The sequence below is a fragment of the Urocitellus parryii genome, chromosome 3 (genome assembly GCF_045843805.1).
Source record: "Urocitellus parryii isolate mUroPar1 chromosome 3, mUroPar1.hap1, whole genome shotgun sequence".
NCBI lineage: Eukaryota > Metazoa > Chordata > Mammalia > Rodentia > Sciuridae > Urocitellus > Urocitellus parryii.
The window spans coordinates 176,876,899-176,895,964 of NC_135533.1; the positions used below are offsets into that span (position 1 = coordinate 176,876,899).

Below are 19,066 nucleotides of genomic sequence, written 5' to 3' on the forward strand. Positions count from 1 at the left end.
AGATAGTTCAGTATCTGCCATAGAGTAAATAATTAATAAATATTTGTGGATCAAATTAATTCATATTAAAATAATTTCAAAGCTAAAAACATTATAGAACTTAAAGCAAGTCATTACCTTTTTGCTACATTTCCAAACATCTTCTCCACTCAAAATTTTTCAATTCAAATGAAAAATAGTTAAGAGTCATCCTTATGTGTATTGCTCAAAACACACCACTGGTATAAAACCCCATAGAGACAAGTTTCTCTTGTTTAATTTACAAAGATTGGAAGTTCAAGGATAAACACAGCTTACAGAGAAACACGAGTGCATGAGAATAACATAGTTGGTATTTCTGCACTAAGATTTTTGCAAACAAGTTTGCACTTATAAAGGAAACGTCACCACAGATGGTTTATTTAGACTAGTAAGTTAAACGGAGAAACAGATAAAAAAAAATTGCAATGTATAGGAGAAAGGTGTGTGAAGTGCATGGAAGAGAGACAAATGATGATGTTAAATAATGAAGTATTTAACTGGGAATCAGGTAAGAAGAGGTTAAAAGAGTTGGCGGTTAACAAGTGAACTTTTCACTTGTGAAAGAGAATTCCCTAAGGACTCTTCTCAGAGTTAGCCCATGAAATGCCAGGCAGCCTCTCCACAAATAGTACATGTTTCACATGCTACACAATGATATAAATATATCCCTAAAGAAATTGAAAGAGATCTTTCATTGTTGCTTAAAGGGCAATTTGATAAGCTACACCCTGCATTTAGAGGGAAACTAGATGCACAAGATATCTTATTTCTATTATTCCTTCCATAAGAGCCCTCTTTCTAAAAGCAGAGTACTTAAGAAAGTTGAAAGGATACTGAGTACACACTCTCACTTGCCGCAGAAGACAAGTGAATATATAGATGTATAGGAGATATCATTCCAATGTCTTTCAGCTCAGTAAAAAGGACATTGTTTCAGATTATAGGGAAAGGGGGAATTGTAAAGAATTGAAATTTGTTGCTGGGCATCTTGGTGCATACTTGTGGAAATCTCAGCTACTCAGGGAGGCTGAGGCAGGAGGAATCCAAGTTCCAGGTCAGCCTTGGCAACCTATTGAAACCCAGTCTCAAAATAAAAAAATTGAAAATAAAACAAAACAGCAACAACAACAAAAAAAGACAGCTGGGACAGTAGCTCAATGGTAGGTTGCCCCAGGGTTCAATCTCCAGTACACGAGGCAGGGTGGGGGAGGGGGCATTTAAATCAGAGGAATGAGTGAGTCACTAGAAGTGCTATGGGGAATACTCTTCACAGGCTCCTCAATTTTTTTGGTCTTTTAACTGATCCCATACCACCTACTATTCTCACTTAGGTACTACAGTATGGGTCATAGTGAACAAGCAATTTGAATCATGTCACAGGACACCATAATCAGTATCTAGAGCCACAGGGGCAGCTGAATCACTAAAGAGTACAGGGAGCTTGACAAGAATGGGTAAAAAGAATAACACTATTACAACTCAAAAGCATATGCCCACTCCATATTATACCAGTAGACTTCTGATGCCATTATCCTATCCCATGTTTATTAACTATGCTTCTGGGCTAAGGCAGCTAGGAGGAATATGTATCGTAATGAACACTACAAACCCTTTGCATTTGTAGATTTTTACAATTACAATTTTACCTAGTTCAAGGAATCTAAGACATGAAGTACTTCATTTTTTGCCAAGTGCATTTGAACAATGACCTACCTAAGACTGGTATAAGAAAGAAGCTGATGGCTGGGGATGTGCCTGGCATGCGCAGGGCGCTGGGTTCGATCCTCAGCACCACATAAAAATAAAGATGTTGTGTCCACTGAAAACTGAAAAATAAATACTAAAAAATTCTCTCTCTCGAAAAGAAAGAAAGAAAAAGGGAGAGAAAGGAGGGAGGGGAGGGGAGGGGAGGGGAGGGGAGGTGAGGGAAGCTGATGGCCCTGCATCCCATCTTGAGAAGAGAGAAGAGAAGAGAAGAGAAGAGAAGAGAAGAGAAGAGAAGAGAAGAGAAGAGAAGAGAAGAGAAGAGAAGAGAAGAGAAGAGAAGAGGATGGCCCTGCATCCCATCTTAACATAGCTTGGTGATTCTCCAGCATTCTGTGGAAATATTCACAAACTTGATATTCTTTAAAAACATCAAGAGATAAGTCATACATAAATGCCTGCTGTATGTCTTAATTCCATTAATTCCATTAACAGAAACATTTAACCACAAAAATCCTAAACTGGAAATGAAATCACTAATTTATATGGCTAAAGTTAAAAAAAAAATCACTAAGAAGTAAGAATTACAGAATAAGCTTAAAAGACATGAGAAGCAGCTAATCATGATGCTTCTTGTATGTCACCCAAGCTAAACACAGCATGAAGTTTGACCAAAAGCTTTTTAAAAATGCATCTGTGCCCATATTCTCTGCCTTCTTCCTTTTAAAGATAAATCATCCTTTCTCCTGTTTAAGGATAAACCATTTCCTTTATGAGGCAGTCTAACATTGTACACATTACTTTAATAATCTTCCACTTGTTTTTGCATAATCACTCTTAAAAATAAGCCTAGCTTGACCCTAACTTTCCCCTTCATCTGCCATATGTGTTTCTCTTCCGTCTGTCACCTGAATGCCTTCACCTTTTGTTCTCTACGAAGCTGTTCTGCTAAAAGTCACCAATAACTCCCCATTAGAAAATTCAACAGAATTCACAAGTCCAACTTCACTGACCAGTAGAATTTACCATTAAATAATCACTTCTCCTTCCTTGAAGTGCTTACATCCCCCTTTCAGATATTCAGAGACATGGGAGTTTTTCTCTCATCTCACTGGGTTTTCCATTCCTAACCTCCTTCACACTCCCTCTCTTAATCCTTTTACTTAAGGTTCCCCAATTATAGGACATAGTAGTTATATCTACCAGACTGTATTTAAAAGTTAACTTTTATACAATCTACAACTGACAATTTTTCCTTCATCCAAAACATCTCCCTTACCCATTTACCCTGTCCGAACTTTGAACTCTCCCTGAACCCAGGTCAGCATCTCCTTAACCTCTCCACTCAAATATACAATTTTCCATGTTCAAAATCAACCTTCTGACCTTCTCCCAACTATATTCCTTTTATAATCTTCCCCTTCTTCATTAAATGAAAGTTTCTCTCCTGTTACTCAAACCAAAAACAATAAATTCATTCTCCACTTATTGCTTTCTCATAACTCAAATCCAACAAATCAGCAAACCCTGTTGTTCAAATGACAATTTTCTCTCGCTTCTACGTGGTGTCTCTGCATCTGCCCTTGCTACCTTAAAATCTGTTCTCAAACTGGCAATCAATAATTTTTTTAAACTACAAATCTACTAAGGAAACTCCCCAATAGCTCTCTATCTCATTCAGAATAAACGCCAAATGCAGGCATTTAAAAGATATAAATTCCGAGTTACTTTCTTAATTTAATATCCATTAGTAGAGAGTAACTGCAGTAACTGACCTTTAGGCTTTCCTTGAACAATTCAGCAATATTTTTGCCTCACAGCCTTTGTATATCTTATTCTCTATGCCTAGACACTCATTCCCTCATGTTCTCCAGGTCTTTAATGTTCCCTTCTCAATGAGGCTTTCCCTGTACATGCTACTTTAAAATCTCTACCCCTCTCCCTATATTATAAACTCCCTAGGTCCCACTTCTTGTATTATTCTCCATCATAGAATCACTATCTAACCTACTACACATTTACTTATCTAGCTACCTATCAACCTCTCTGACCTCAAACATAACCTTAATCAAGTTAAGGATTTTTGTCTATTTTGTTTTCACTGTGACAGATTCTGTAACAGTCTTCAAGGGGTTCAGACTGATTTCAAATTTCTCCTTAGGAATAATAGGATAGCAGAAAAGTTTTGGGAGTAAAGCCCTCAATGTTCTGAGGAAAATTATTTTAAGCTTAAATATTGAACTAAATCATCAATCAACTGAGAGAATAAATAAGTAGATTTTCTAATATGCACAACTCAAAAAATTCATCTTCCACTAAACCTTTCTAAAATTTTATTCAAGTGAATCTAAGAATGAGGATGGCAATGGGATAAAAGAAACAATAACTAACCCAGTAATACAATAAAAGAAATCTGAGAATGGCACTTCATTGAAAGGCCAAGGAAACTCGAGATTTCTTAAAAAACAGTATAGCCAACAAAATGTCATTTTGTGATTTAGGAGCCTGAAAAGACAACTGTGAAATGCTATCAATAAAAATAGAAGTATCTCTCTCTTGTGAGCAATAAATGAAAATAATGGCAGTTTAAAAGTCTAATAAAAACAAACAAAAACTATATGCAAGGCAAACCATGGTACAAATGTGAAGCATAATGTAGTATGATTTTAAGCCAATGAAAAAAGTTAAAAAAATCTTCAATTCTGAGGGGAAAAAAAATGTCCACTGGTCAGCTAGCTCTGAAGAAAAAACAGAACTAAGTGATATTCTGGATTGATACATAATTGCTGTATGAGAAAAACTATCACTATGTAAGAAATAACAATTACATATAATAAAATAATAAAAGTAGAATCATTTCTCTATAATGTTCTTAGATGAAAGTCATTTATTACTATCATAAGGTATTCCAACAATCAAAAAACGGGGAAAAAAGGTGTTGACAAAATATGGAGAACCTGCAGCCCTCATACATTGTTAATGTGAATATAAAATAGTGCAGCCACTATATAAAATAGTCTTGATAACTCCTCAAAAAGTTATACACAATATTAAAATATGACTGAGCAATTCTACTCATAGGTATATACCCAAAAGAACTGAGACAGATATTCAAATAGGTACATGTGTACACATGTTAATGGCAGCACTAACTCACAATAGTTGAAAGGTAAACTGAATAAACAAACTGAAGTATATACATACAATGGAGTATTAGTATTCAGCTAAGAAAAATAATTCAGTACCAGTAAGTGCTACAACATGGATAAAAAAAAAGGAAAATATTATGCTAAGTGAAAGAAGCCAAACACAAAATGCCACATATGATTACATTCATATGAAATATGAAGTAAAGCTAAACCATGGAGACAGAATACAGACTAATAGATACCACAAGTTTAGGTAAGGCAGACTTTATAAAGAGAAACTGCTTATTGAGTATTTTACCTTGATATTATATAAATGTTTTTAGAACTAGATAGAGGTAGTAAGTAGTAAAATATTGTGAATGTATTAAATGCCAGGTAACTAATTACTTTAAAGGTTGATTTTTATATTTTATAAATTTAAACAAACTATCTTAAAATAAAAAGATATTTTGCTTTTAATTCACCCTTTTCTAGTCTCATATTTGCAAAGTACTTAGAAGATTTCCATAATTTTCTTTCAAAGACTCTTGGAAACTAACATTTATGAGTTTGGGGAAAAAACATTTATTTGGAATTCACTAATCATTTAGGCTTCATTTCAGTTTCTTTTGTTAAATTCAAGTAAAAATAATAGATTTTATTTTCAAAGTATTACATTAGTTCATCTCTGTATATTAGGATTAGGGATAATTTTTATCTTACTTATAACATTTCAATAATTACCAAATTTTTTAACATAAAATATTACTTTTATAATCAGAAAAAAATGCAATTTATTAAAAGGATAAAACATGAATGAGTACTTAGAAGAGACTATTGGGGAAAAGATCTGGGTTATCCAATGATAATACACAGAATCTACAAAGATAACAATGTTTCAGACCAAGAATGATTTGAAGGTATCAGAATACACATCCAATTAATGCAGATAAAAGGAAAAGAATACAGAAATATGTACCTTACCATAAAGTCTTGATTGTATCCAGAGACTTATTCTCCTTTAAAATTCTGAGATATCACTATTTGTGTCTGTGCTCCCCCCTACACTCGAACCCCAATAAGGGCTCTAGCCTTCCTCAATAGTTACCCTTCCATCAAGTCACTTGATAGCTTATAGTGAATGGGGACAGTGAAGAGAAGACAGACAAGAAAAAGCAGCTTGGCTGAGGCAGAAAAACTGTCTCATTCCCCTTACTTTCCAAACAAGTCAGTCATGAACAAACTTACGAGTAATCTAAAGCAGGATTTTTGAAATTGTAAACTCGACATATTATTAAATAGGAAAATAAATTTAGTTATTGGCTTCAGCATGTATTACATGAAATATAAAAGAATATAAAAGAACAAGAGCACAAAGTACATCCTATGTAATTAGTATAAAAATTGCTTCAACTTTTTTTCAGTTTCATTTATACCTATAGGAACTGGCTTACAAATGTAAAATTTTTCTTATTATTGGCTGTGGTAGGAAAAAATTGTGAACATGACCTGAGACATTTTCAACTCTACATTTATCCTAATTTCCTATTCCTCTAAAAAAAATTAAGTGGAGGCTTAAATGATATGAAAATATTTGGGGAAAAAATATCTATGGATAGAAAAAGTATAGCCCTGAAAATTGCTAAGACTGCTGGTGAGAAATGTTTCTTAAAGCTTCCCCCACATATTTCATGGACAAAAAAATCTATACAATTACTATGGTAAAGGGTATTCACAGTATTCAATGTTTAAATGTATATTATGAATAAATAGATGCTTACCTTTCAGAAGAACTTTACTAATCCACAAATCTGTTTGATACTTGAAAATGCATGTTTTTGTTATGGTTCAAAGATGACACCAGCTCAATACAACAGATTTCACCAAATAGAAGTCTTGACTGGTAAACAGGAATTGAAGAGGAATCAAGATCTAGAGACCAACTGACTTCTCCCTTGACTGTTGGAAAAACATCTACCTAAAAAAATAAATAAATAAAAATAACTTCAATACTCCAATTCCAGTAGCAAACTAAAATGTTCCTATTCCAGTAGGGAACCCTAAACTAAACCAAACAATGCAAAATAGCAGGCCAAATAAAAATTCATGTCAAAATATTTTAGGCTCCTGGAGGACAAACATTACCCTACTCACTAATCACTTTCCATTATCTATTTTAACTCCAGGAGGAAAGTATCATTTTATAATACCAATAATAAAAGACATTCTCTCTCTCTCTCTCTCTCACTCTCTCACACACACACACACACACACACACACACACACAGTCAGACCTCACTATAAAACAAATCACTTGTTATAACTTCATTTAACTTTCTCCTGAAATGACATACGAATCTACTCTTCTAACATACAGTAAAATAATATATTTTAAAATGATATAAAAAAATGGAAATTTGACATTTTGAAAACATGTAAAAATTCCATTAAAAATGGATTTCAAAGCATTAATAAAATATAAAATTAGAGTATGATTACATCTGTGATGACAAGTGAATATTATTTGTGAGTGAAAAATTAATTTACATAGCTTTTTCCTAGAGCAAAAGAAAAAACACATTACTTCATTTAGTAATGTATTTCCATAAATCATATGATGTAATCATATTTCTATACAAAATTCAAAATAACTAAAGTTCTTAAATAGACTATCCAATTTAAGTAAAAACCTCTTAATATAATAAATTACTAAACATTATCATCCACTTCTAGATTTCATTCTTAGTTTCTTAACATTCAACAACCTGTTAAGAAGTATTGGTGGCACACTATATGTGCAAAAATATAGCAGCCTTCAGGTAATATGATGTAAAATGTCAGTGGCAGACAAATAAAAAATATGATAGCAAATCGACCTTAAAATTACTGAGAGTTGAAAGGAATTAATTAGACCAAACACATTGTAGTATCATGTGCTCCTTAAACCAAATAACAGAAGTAACCCACTGGAAAAAGGATTTCCATAAACTGTCTTATGGCATTTTAGATATTTCTATTTTATTAAATATAATTCATGTTTCATCTGTGTTTGTATTCTTGTTTGCAATAATTTATTATATTAAAATGCAGAACTTCTGGGCTCAGGATGTGGCTCAGCGGTAGAGCACTTGCCTAGCACGCACGAGGTCCTAGGTTTGATCCTCAGTGCCACATAAAAATGAATAAGGTATTCTGTTCAACTACAACTAAAAAATAAATATTTTTTTAAAAATGCAGAACTTCCTATTTATTTATATAATTAATTGGTGCTGGAAATTGAATCCAGGGGTGCTCTTCTTATTTTGACATGATTTTGGCATGATATAGCCCTAGCTCTTATTTTTTTTTATTTTTGAGACAGTCTCAGTAAAGTTGCCCAGGTAGCCCTGAACTTTTGATACTCCTCTCTCAGCCTTCTGAGTAGCTGGGATTATAGGTGCACACCAACACCTGGCTTAGCATTTCCTTATTTTACACTTTCAATCTTATATGAAAAGTTTCAAATGATACTCTTCTAAATTATAATACACATACAGAGAATATCTTAATGTTGTCACTGGATCTTTGCACAGCAATATATTCACATAACTTTTCTTCTATGGTTGAACCAAAAATTTCTGACCATTAAAATAAAATGTGTCTTTCTCATCTTTGCTTTGTAAAAACAGACCATTTTTGTCTCTTTAGAGTGAAAGTATTCAAATATCATTCGACTACTTTAATGTTATCTGTTTTATGATTAATGTGCATTTAAGTAACACTGAATATATATTGTCATACCACTGTCTTACCATTATTTAAAGAATGATGGCTATTTACCTCAAGAAGTATGACTGTAACCAAAAGAAAAAGTGACACTACAATCAATGTCCAGAGTAATTGTAATTTATTTTATTTCTAAATACATACTTTAAACCAATTAGGGGCCAACTTTCCATTTCTTACACTGCTAGGGTCATTAATTAACCTTATTTTGACATGATATATTGAATATATCATGCCAAATATATTGAATATATCATGTCAAATTGATATACAGAGAAGGAAACCAAGATGGGAGAAAAAGAGAGGCCATTATAGGCAAAATTAGGAAACACATATGATCCCCTGTACACTCAGTAAGACCACAGCAAACAACTACACTTCCTCAGCAATTCATATGCAGAACTATTTACCAGGCTCTCCATGAAGACTATACTGGCTCTTTTTCTAGTTATTCTCTTAGGAATGACATAAATATTGAGAAATCTAGAAATAGATATACACATGCACATATAAAAAATTATTGTCAGTATGTAAGTTACTGCTGCCCTGGGACTGCAATAATTTATGTAACATCTGTTTTCATATTTTTCTAATTTTTTCCCTAATTAGCATGCATATTTAACGCATAAATGCTCAGACCACCTTTTTTCTGCTGACTGTGCCCATTTTTCCCCCTGAAGTTGTGTACTCCTAGGTAGAATTTAGAATACATGGAAACCAAAAGTTTATTGAAAGTACTAATTTTAAAATGTAAACAGTACTAAACTAATTTTCAAGAGAACACTGAAGTCTTAGAGTTTTCACAAGTACATGTCAATCTGTCAGCAATAGTCATGTACTAAATAAAGGCCCAAATGAAACAAAAACAAACAAAAAACCTACATAAAAGTAAAATTCTAATATTGTCTTAACTGAATTCTAGCTTTCCAAAGAACTAAGAAACTTATTAAAATAGCTATGATTTCTTGTCTCGACAGGGTGGTACAATTTTTAAATGTTTATGCCTCAAACAACTAAAATAAATTGACAAATCCCACATAGTAAATATCAAGATGTATGTGACCAACCATCTCCTTTTTAAATTGTAAACCTCAAATACAATGCAGATTCAACAAAAGGACAAAGTTTTAGTCTAAAGCTTATGAAAGTTCAATCCAAGTTCTGGAAAGCTCTTAAATCAAAATATTACTTATATTCACTTTTAATAGAAAAAGTAAAACTAAAGGCAGATCAAATCAATGCAACCACAACTTAAGTATTCTCAAATAACAATGCTTAGGATGACAACAATGTAGCTCTATCTGAACTTTACTCCAGAATTAATCACTTTGTATATTAATTGCTTATTTATAGACTTTAGTCAGTCATTTGCTATTTGTCATCTACTGTCAAGACTATTCTGGGCCTTCGTAAACACTAAAATTGTGTCAGCCTTCAAGGAGCTTACATTTTTACTTGGGGAAACGGCATATAATTATGCAAATACATAACTGTGAGATTTTTATACCAGGAAACAGGATCTAGTTCAGGGACCAGCAAAGGCCTAAGAAACAGTTTTAAGATGAGGTCTTAGTGTTATAGGATGTATTCCAACCTAGGGCACAGCAAGTGCAAAGGTCCAAAAAATAAGTAAGACCAGCACATTTTATGTCAAGAAAGACCAGTTGCAACTGGAAAGGGAACACATGAGAACCAAAATGAGGCAGAAAAAGCAAAGACACTAAAGGGCTTAAAATAAGTTATGACAATCAACTCTTCTTTGAAAAATACCACATTTGGCTAACTCACAGTGAGGGCCAAAAGGTGGCAGGGGAAGAGTCAGATGTGAGATAAGAATAACCTAAACAAAGGTGATAGAGAAGGCAGAAGAGACTTCTGTGATTACAATCAGCTGATCTTGGTGGGAGATTAGATTATGTAGAGGATGAGTATGGCTAGCAATTCCTTTCACTGATGTACTGAACTCTGAAAGAAGATAAGGCACAGAGGGAAAGAGCTTAAATTTAGATTTAGGTATGTTAAACAGTTTACCTGCTGCTGATGTCTCATAGGCATTTCAATTTAAATGTCTGCAGTTATAAGAAATGTCTGGGCTAGGATCAAATTTAGAATTTGCCAGAATATGAGCATTTATAAAAAATGAAAACCTATATTCTTTTCCCATCAGAAAAATCTTCAAAAATCCAATGCCTTCCTAGTTTGTAGCTATTACACTATATCAGAATAGAGAAGTATTTCATATCTTGACAAACTCATTTAGGCTATTATTGGTTAATCCACACAGCATATTTGTATTTTATGTCTTATTTTGAACTGCTTAATAATAGTTATCATTTACGGAAATTATTTACTTTGAAATAGAATTGCATTTAGTACTCTAAAAATATGCATTAAAAGTCATTAATCCTCACAATAATCTTAATTATCACATCCACTTTTCAGATGAGGACAGTCAAGTTTAGGGAAGTGTAAAGTTACTAGTAAGTCACTAAATGATAAAGCTTCCAACTCAGGTTATCCGTACTCATGGTCCATGGCATGTCCACCTAAAATAAAGGGTAGTTAGTATATGTAGTATCAGGGGTCTTGAACTGTAAAAATAGATCAATTTCAGTTGCAACCCTGACCACAGAACACCACGTAAGTACTCTATGTTTCCTCACCTGAAATTCTTAGTAAAACCTACTGACATTTTAGGAAATGTAAGTCAAACATCTGAACTGACATCCCCATACCAACACATGTTCCTCCTACCAACGGGGTGAGAGGTGCCAATGGAGGGAAGACTTAGAGGCTATTCACTGATCTTATTGTCCTTCAACTAACAAACACTGACCATGAAAGCTTTGAAAACTAAACAGTATGTGGAATGGCAGGCAGGTCATTGGGAACAGCTAATCAGTTCTCCTTTGCTCTTCTCCCAAGTGGCAAAAAAGGACATCCATGAGAAAAGACAGAAGCCAAAATTCTAAAAACTGCCAGTGAAGAATTCAGCAGTGCTTCAAAACCTTTAGTGTGTATAAAAACCATTGAAGAAGCTTATCAAAGTGGTGATTCAGAATCAGACTGGCAGGACAAATAGATGTGAATGGTGGGAACATAAAGTTAAGGGAATAATTCTACCAACTGGGTCCACTATGCTGACCCCTACATGCTTCTTTTCCAAGAAGCAATTTACCTGCAGCCCTCCCTCACTAAAATGATGTAACAGGATATGTTATATTCCTCAGCAAACTACCATTTCTCTACAGGAGAAATGCAGACACAAAATAATTCCAATAAGAGGCACCCAAGTTACCCTAAAGGGGAAGACTTTTGTGAGATTTTCACAAACTAGATGCTGGAACTCAGGAAGAGAAGGATAATTCCCCCTAACCATAAACTATAAGAAGAGATTATGATTAGAACTTGTCATCATGGGCCAAAGTGACCTACAGTGCTCATGGAAGTGGGAACTTGAAAATCTGATGTCATCCTGCTGTCAGTCAAAAGTCAAGAGGTGGACCTGGGTGGGACTCTTGGAAGCTTCCCTGGGAAGCTTAATATAAAATTTTCAGATTTTTTTAATGATTACTATCAATGTGTCTTTTCAGTAAAATCAATCAATCAATCAATGTGGAATCCAGGAGAGGCATGCTGTCCTTCTCCTCTGAGAGGACCCATTCTCTCCTTAGAGTGCCCCCTTTTTCCATCCTTTCTAATAAACTCAACTCTGTTACTCTTGAGTGACAGCTCTGAAATGTCTTTCCAACTTGATCACAAGAATTGACATTTGGGGAGAACTTCACAGTGCCTCAGTTTCCCAGAAGTCCCCAATCCTATATCAAGATCCTCCAAATATTTTGATACAATAGATGACTTTTCAAGCCTTCTCAGAATGTATCTACCAACTATAACCACTTTCCATTCTTTAGGCACAAAATTTTAAAATTTTTGAACATACATATTTTATTCAACCTAATTAAATCATATCCAACTTAATTTAAAATTTTATGATTACTATCACAATGTGTCTTTTCAGTAAAAAACAAGAGATGACTAAATAAAAAGTTTCAACTATACAAAAAAAATAACTGCATGATTTTCCTTAATATAAAATTTAATCTTCTGGTTAAAAATTAAGTCATTTACTGATATTTTTGGTAGAAGACATAGGAATTGTTTAACGATGATGAATACGGAAAATTTTGTTGCAAAATTTATATGTAAAAGGATACAATAACAGCTAACAAAAAAGGACAAAAAGGAGTAAGAGCTTACATCTAACCTTGCTTAATGACACTAATGGACATTAACATACACTGATACCAAAGGAGCATTCAGGACAGAACATGTTTCCCATACTTAAAACGTTTGTGTCAGTCTTCTCGTTTCCATGAAACTGTCTATACTGAGTACTGTTGAACAAACTGCACTCAATAATCTGATCTGCTGGCACACCAAGTTAGGGCTATCAGCATTGTTCTGGTGGCATAGAGATTCTAACTCCAACAAAACTCTCAACTTTCCCCCAAGGATAACTACTAGTTTTTTAATTTTGAAATTTCAACATGAATATTTTTCTTTCAAGGCCTATCTATGAAGATGAATATAGTTCACTGAAATTTAGTTTTTTACATAGTTCTCCCTGTATTCTTCTAAATCAATGAAAATATTCAAGCGATTTTTTACCCCTTGACATTTACATACATGCCAGAACCATGTTAGGAAATAATGTCAAACATAATAAAGTCTCCTTGAAAAATGAACATTATTAACAATATGAAGTTATCTTATTCAATGCCTCCTCCTCGCCACCAAAAAAAAAAAAAAAAGGAGGAAATTAACACTAACTCCATATAGGTAGCAAATGGTATGACTGGGAGTTGAACCCAAGCAATATGATTCCTGTCCATTTGGTCTTAACCAAGCCACATTGATTTAAAATGAATTCTTAGTATAACATAGTTAAGTTTACCTGACCATAATGTACTCTGCTCATGAATTTCCTTCAACTTCATAAACCTTGATAGATTTATATCACTGTTTTTGAGATCTGGCTCTGTCCCTTTAGCTTTATTAAATGAAATGCTTTCAAGACGTCCTAATAGAATCTATCTTCACTTACCAAAATGACTCTTCATCTCATATTAGTATAGAACATTTTTCTCCCAAATATTCGTGCTTATTTTTCACTAACCATAGTTGGTATCAAACTAGATCCCAGATTACATTAAGCTCAAAGCAGAACAGAAACCAATGCACATGAAATTCAAGAAGAGAATTTTTTGAAATTCCAATGTTATACATTCAATATTGCTCTTGATGCCAAAAATACAGTTTTTGTACTGAATAAACTGGTTCCACATAGGATCAAGCAGATATCAAGTTCAATTTAGCTTAAGAAAAACAAATATATTTGTTCCTATCATTCTTTTCAAATGAACCAAAAGAGGCTGGGTCAATCCAGAGACACAGGATTCAATGAAATCTTGAAGAACACCAGTCAAAATGAACCCATGGAAAGTCAGAAAATTCCAGGAACTATTATTTTTCACTAAGAAAACAGCAGATTAATCTAACTCTGATTAAAAAAAAAAAGAATCCCTTAAGCTAATTTCAGTCTTTGTTCATTTCCTGTGGCCAAAATAAATAAATAAATAAATAGGCCATGGGACTTTTCAAAACAGGTATCTTTCACAATATAATAAGAAGACAAGCATTGTCTATAATTCTGTTTCATATTCTACATTTTCAATTCTAGCCTTCTATTTCTGCATCTCATTAACTACTCCTTATATTACCCCATTTGTTTCAAAGTTCCTTAAAAAGAAAATCCAATGCCATTTTGTGATATCATCTGGTGTCACCTTTTATGCAATAAATACTATCTACATGATCAAATTGTTCAAAAGGAAAAGTCCGAATTGTATTTGGTTGCACTAGAGGAAAGCCAAAGAAAAGGACCATCCCAGGTTAGTCTTAAACTCTGAGGGAGCTTTGGTTCTCAGAAAATGAAAGGCAACACTGATTAAAACTAGAAAAAGACAGAGGCAGAAGAGTTGAGTATGCTCAATAAAGGACTCAATCATTTAGATTTTTTTTTCCCCTAGCTTGTGGCTCATAATTTTTCCACCACTCATTTTACTACCAAACTACTGTTCCTTTATTGATCTCACTGACTTTTATATCTCTGTTATCTCTTTCTCACAGAGAAATAAAGGAAATCTTAACAGGATAATGTTGTTAATCAGCAGCAATACAGAAAAATGGTTTAGAATCAATTACCAAGTACTTAGTGAGAAAGACAGCTCTAAGGGAGATAGAGTAATAAACTAGCATTGTGGGTACAGAACTATAGGACTTAGAGGCAAAAGAATGAGAGAAATGGTGGTGCCTACACAGAATGCAGAAGAAAAGTAAGTTTATTACATTCCCAAGATTTCTAATTTTTGTGGCATGGAAGGTACAAAAAGAGGGGAGAGACAAAAAAGACTAAGTTGGAGAAAAACAAGATACTCTTTTCCCAATATCTTCCTTCGGTATCTTGATCCCTAAAACAGGTATGTTGAGGATAAAAGAAGGAATAAGAGTATTATCTAAATTTTATTTTTGCTAACTTTTATAGCATAAAGTAATTTGAATTCACTGACTGAAGTTTGGAAAACAGATGTCAGCATTTATTTCACAGGTATTTAGGATTTTATTTTAAAGTCTCCTTAGTTCTAAACAACAGTATTACAAACCTAGAAAAATCTCCAATTGAATCTTTAAAAAGTCGCAAAAAGTGGTTTTATGATTCAAATAATGTCTCACTTTGGTACTGATTTTAAATATGAACAATCCAACTGAATTCTCAGATTTGCAATTTAGGTTACTTTTTTAGTAGATTTCCAATAAACACTCTGATAAGATAAATAAGAGTATCATACATGTACTGTTGCTAGTGTCTAATAACTCAATAAAACAGCCGTGAATTAATTTACATATCTAATGTAATTTTTGGTTCTCGGGATTTTTTTTTTTTTGAGAGAGAGAGAAAAGAATTTTAATATTTATTTTTTTTAGTTTTTGGCAGACACATCTTTGTATGTGGTGCTGAGGATTGAACCCGGGCCGCACGCATGCCAGGCGAGCGCGCTACCGCTTGAGCCACACCCCCAGCCCCTCAGGATAACTTTTTAAATTTATTCTTCAAAAAAATTTTTCAACATATTTAAAGTTTCCAAGAAAAATTACTACTATGGTCTCAGTGTATCAAATGTTTAAATTAAGAATATTCAAAAATCTTATAACAAATAATCTATGTTAAACTATTATAAATTAGTGAAATGAAACAGGAGAAAAATCACAAAAATGAGAAATATAGTATGCCAAGCCTTTTGGTTCTAAAACCAAAGGATCATGATGTTGTTTTAAATTTTTAACGTTTTCCATTTGTGATACTGAAAATTCAAAAAAGGCTCTGAGGCAACTGGTTATTATTCTCCAAGGGTGGAAGCCCAAATAAAACATTCAGCTGTTAGGACATGGAAGGCTAGGAAAGGGACACCTAAAGACATTTTTTGTTTTGTTTTGTTTTTTTGGAGGGGGGGGTGGTAGTACTAGAGATTGAACCCAGGTTTACTTAACCCCTGAGCCACTTTAACACAGCTCTCTACTTGGCAGATCACCCAAACAAAAACTATCATGACTACCATGACATATGAAGAACTAAATAATACAATCAGTAATTTAGACTTAACAGATATATAGAGAATATTCCATTCATCAATGAGGGAATACACTTTCTTTTCAGCAGCACAGGAATCCTTCTCAAAAATAGTCCACAAAGCAAGTCTTAGCAAATAAGAAAAAAATAGAATGTCCTTCATTTTATTGTACCATAATGAAATGAAATTAGGATTCAATGATAAAATAAAAAATAGAAGTTAATCTAATACCTAGAGGCAAATAATATACTATTGAATGATAAATGGATAGCAGAAGAAATCATGGATGAAATTTTAAAAATACTTCGAGGTAAACGAGAATAGAAATACAACAAATCAAAATCTCCGGGATACTATAAAGGCAATACTAACAGGAAAGTTCACTGCATTGAAGTCATTCTTTAAAAGAAAAAAAGTCAACAAATAAATGACCCAACATTACATCTCAAAGCCCTAGAAAAAGAGGAACAAATCAACACCAAAAGCAGAAAACAGCAAATAATTAAAATATAAGCTGAAATCCATGAAATTGAAAACAAAAGGAACAATTAAAAACATTGACAAAACAAAAATTGGTTCTTTGAAAAAAATAAAATTGATAAACACCTATCCACACTAATGAAGAGAAACAGAAAATTCACATGATTAAATACTTGAGGAAAAAGTAGCTATCATGATGTGCACTACTGAAATACAGAAGATAATTAGAAACTATTTTGAAAATCTATACTCCAATAAGACAATAAAAAGTAGAAAATTTTGAAGGTGTCAATAAATTTCTAGAGACATATGACCTACCCAAACAGAATCAGGAGGACATACAACATTTAAACAAATCAATTTAAAGCAATGAAATGGAAGATACCATCAAAAGCCTACCAATCAAAAGCAAGAGCAGACATATTTCAAACATTTCCAAACTTATTCTATGAGCCTAATATCACCTGATACCAAAATCAGAAAAAGACACATCAAGGAAAAAAAACTTAAGACCAATATCCCTGATGAACATAGATGCAAAAATTCTCAATAAAATCCAGACAAATCACATACAAAAATATATTTAAAAGATAGTGCACCATACTCTCGTGGAGTTCATCCCAGGGATGCAAGGTTGGTTAGACATACAGAAATCACTAAATGTAATTCATCACATCAACAGACTTAACCACAAGAATCAGATAACCATCTCAATAGATGCAGAAAAAGCATTTGACAAAATACAGCACCCCTTCATGTTCAAAGCACTAGCAAAACTAGGGGTAGTAGGAACATACTTCAACATAGTAAAAGCTATATATCTAAACTCAAGGCCAACATCATTCTAAATGGAGAAAAATCTAAAGCATTCCCTCTAAAAACTAGAACAAGACAAAGAGGCCCTCTTTTACCATTTCTATAAAACAAATCCTTGAAACGTTCATATAGCAATTTGAAGAAATTAAAGGATTATGAATAGGAAAAAAGGCACTCAAACTATCCCTATTTGCAGATGACAGGATTCTATATTCAGAAGATTCAAAAAGTCCCATCAGAAAACTTCTAGAATTAATAAATGAATTCAGCAAAGTATTGGGATATAAAATTCACACCCATGAATCAAACGCATTCCTATATATCAGTGATAAATTCACTGATAGAGAAATTAGGAAAACAACTTCATTCACAATAGCCTCAAAAAAATAAAATACTTGGGAAATCAATCTAACAAAACAGGTGAAAGTCCTCTGCAATGAAAACTACAGAACACTAAAGAAGGAAATTGAAGATAACCTTAGAAGAAGGAAAGACCTCCCATGCTCCTGGAAAGACAGAATTAATATTATCAAAATGACCATACTACCAAAAGCATTATACAGATTTAATGTCATTCCTATTAAAATCCCAATGACATTCTTGATAGAAATAGAAAATGCAATCATGGAATTCATTTAGAAAAATAAAATAGCCAAAGCAATCCTTACCAAGAAGAGTTAAGCAGGAACATCACAATACCAGACCTTAAACTATACTACAGAGCATAATAACAAAAAAGGCATGGTATTGGCACCAAAACAAACATGTAGACCAATTGCACAGAAAAGAAGACACAAACCCAGATAAATACAGCTATCTCATACTAGACAAAGGTGCCAATAATATTCACTGAAGAAAAACAGCCTATTCAACAAACGCTTCTGGGAAAATTGGAAATCCTTATGTAACAAAATGAAATTAAACCCCTCTCTTTCACCATGCAAAAACTCAACTCAAAATGGATCAAAGACTTAGGCACTAGAACAGAGACCTTGAGCCTAATAGAAGAAAAATCAGGCCCAACTCTTCACCATTTCAGTTAGGATCTGACTTCCTTAAAAAGGCTCCTAAAGCGCAAGTAGTAAAATGAAGAATCAGTAAATGGGATGGATTCAAATTGAAAAGCTTCTTCTCAGCAAAGGAAAAAAAAATCAATAACGTGAAGAGAGAGCCTACAGAATGGGAGAAAATCTTTACCACATGTACCTCTGACTGAGCATCTGAGCATTAATCTCTAGGATATATAAGGAACTCAAAAAACTTAACACCAAAAAAATAAATAAATATAACCCAATCAATAAATGGGCTAAAGAATGGGACAGACACTTCAAATAAATATAATCCATCAACAAATATATGAAAAAATTCAACCTCTAGCAATTTGAGAAATGCAAATTAAAACTCAGTTCTAAGATTTCTTCTCACTCCATTTAGAATGGCAATTATCAAGAATACAAGTAA

The 19,066-nt window shown here is 33.2% G+C and overlaps 1 protein-coding gene across 4 annotated transcripts in view; it reads right to left on the reverse strand.

The window, feature by feature from the left end:
* Window positions 1-19,066, reverse strand: part of Tbc1d5 (TBC1 domain family member 5) — a 501,737-nt gene that overhangs the window by 378,474 nt on the left and 104,197 nt on the right. For all 4 annotated transcript variants that reach the window (XM_077796237.1, XM_077796238.1, XM_077796235.1 and 1 more), the window contains one exon: window positions 6,635-6,831. The gene's annotated coding sequence lies outside the window, so the exon portion shown is untranslated. The remainder of the gene's footprint in view (window positions 1-6,634; window positions 6,832-19,066) is intronic.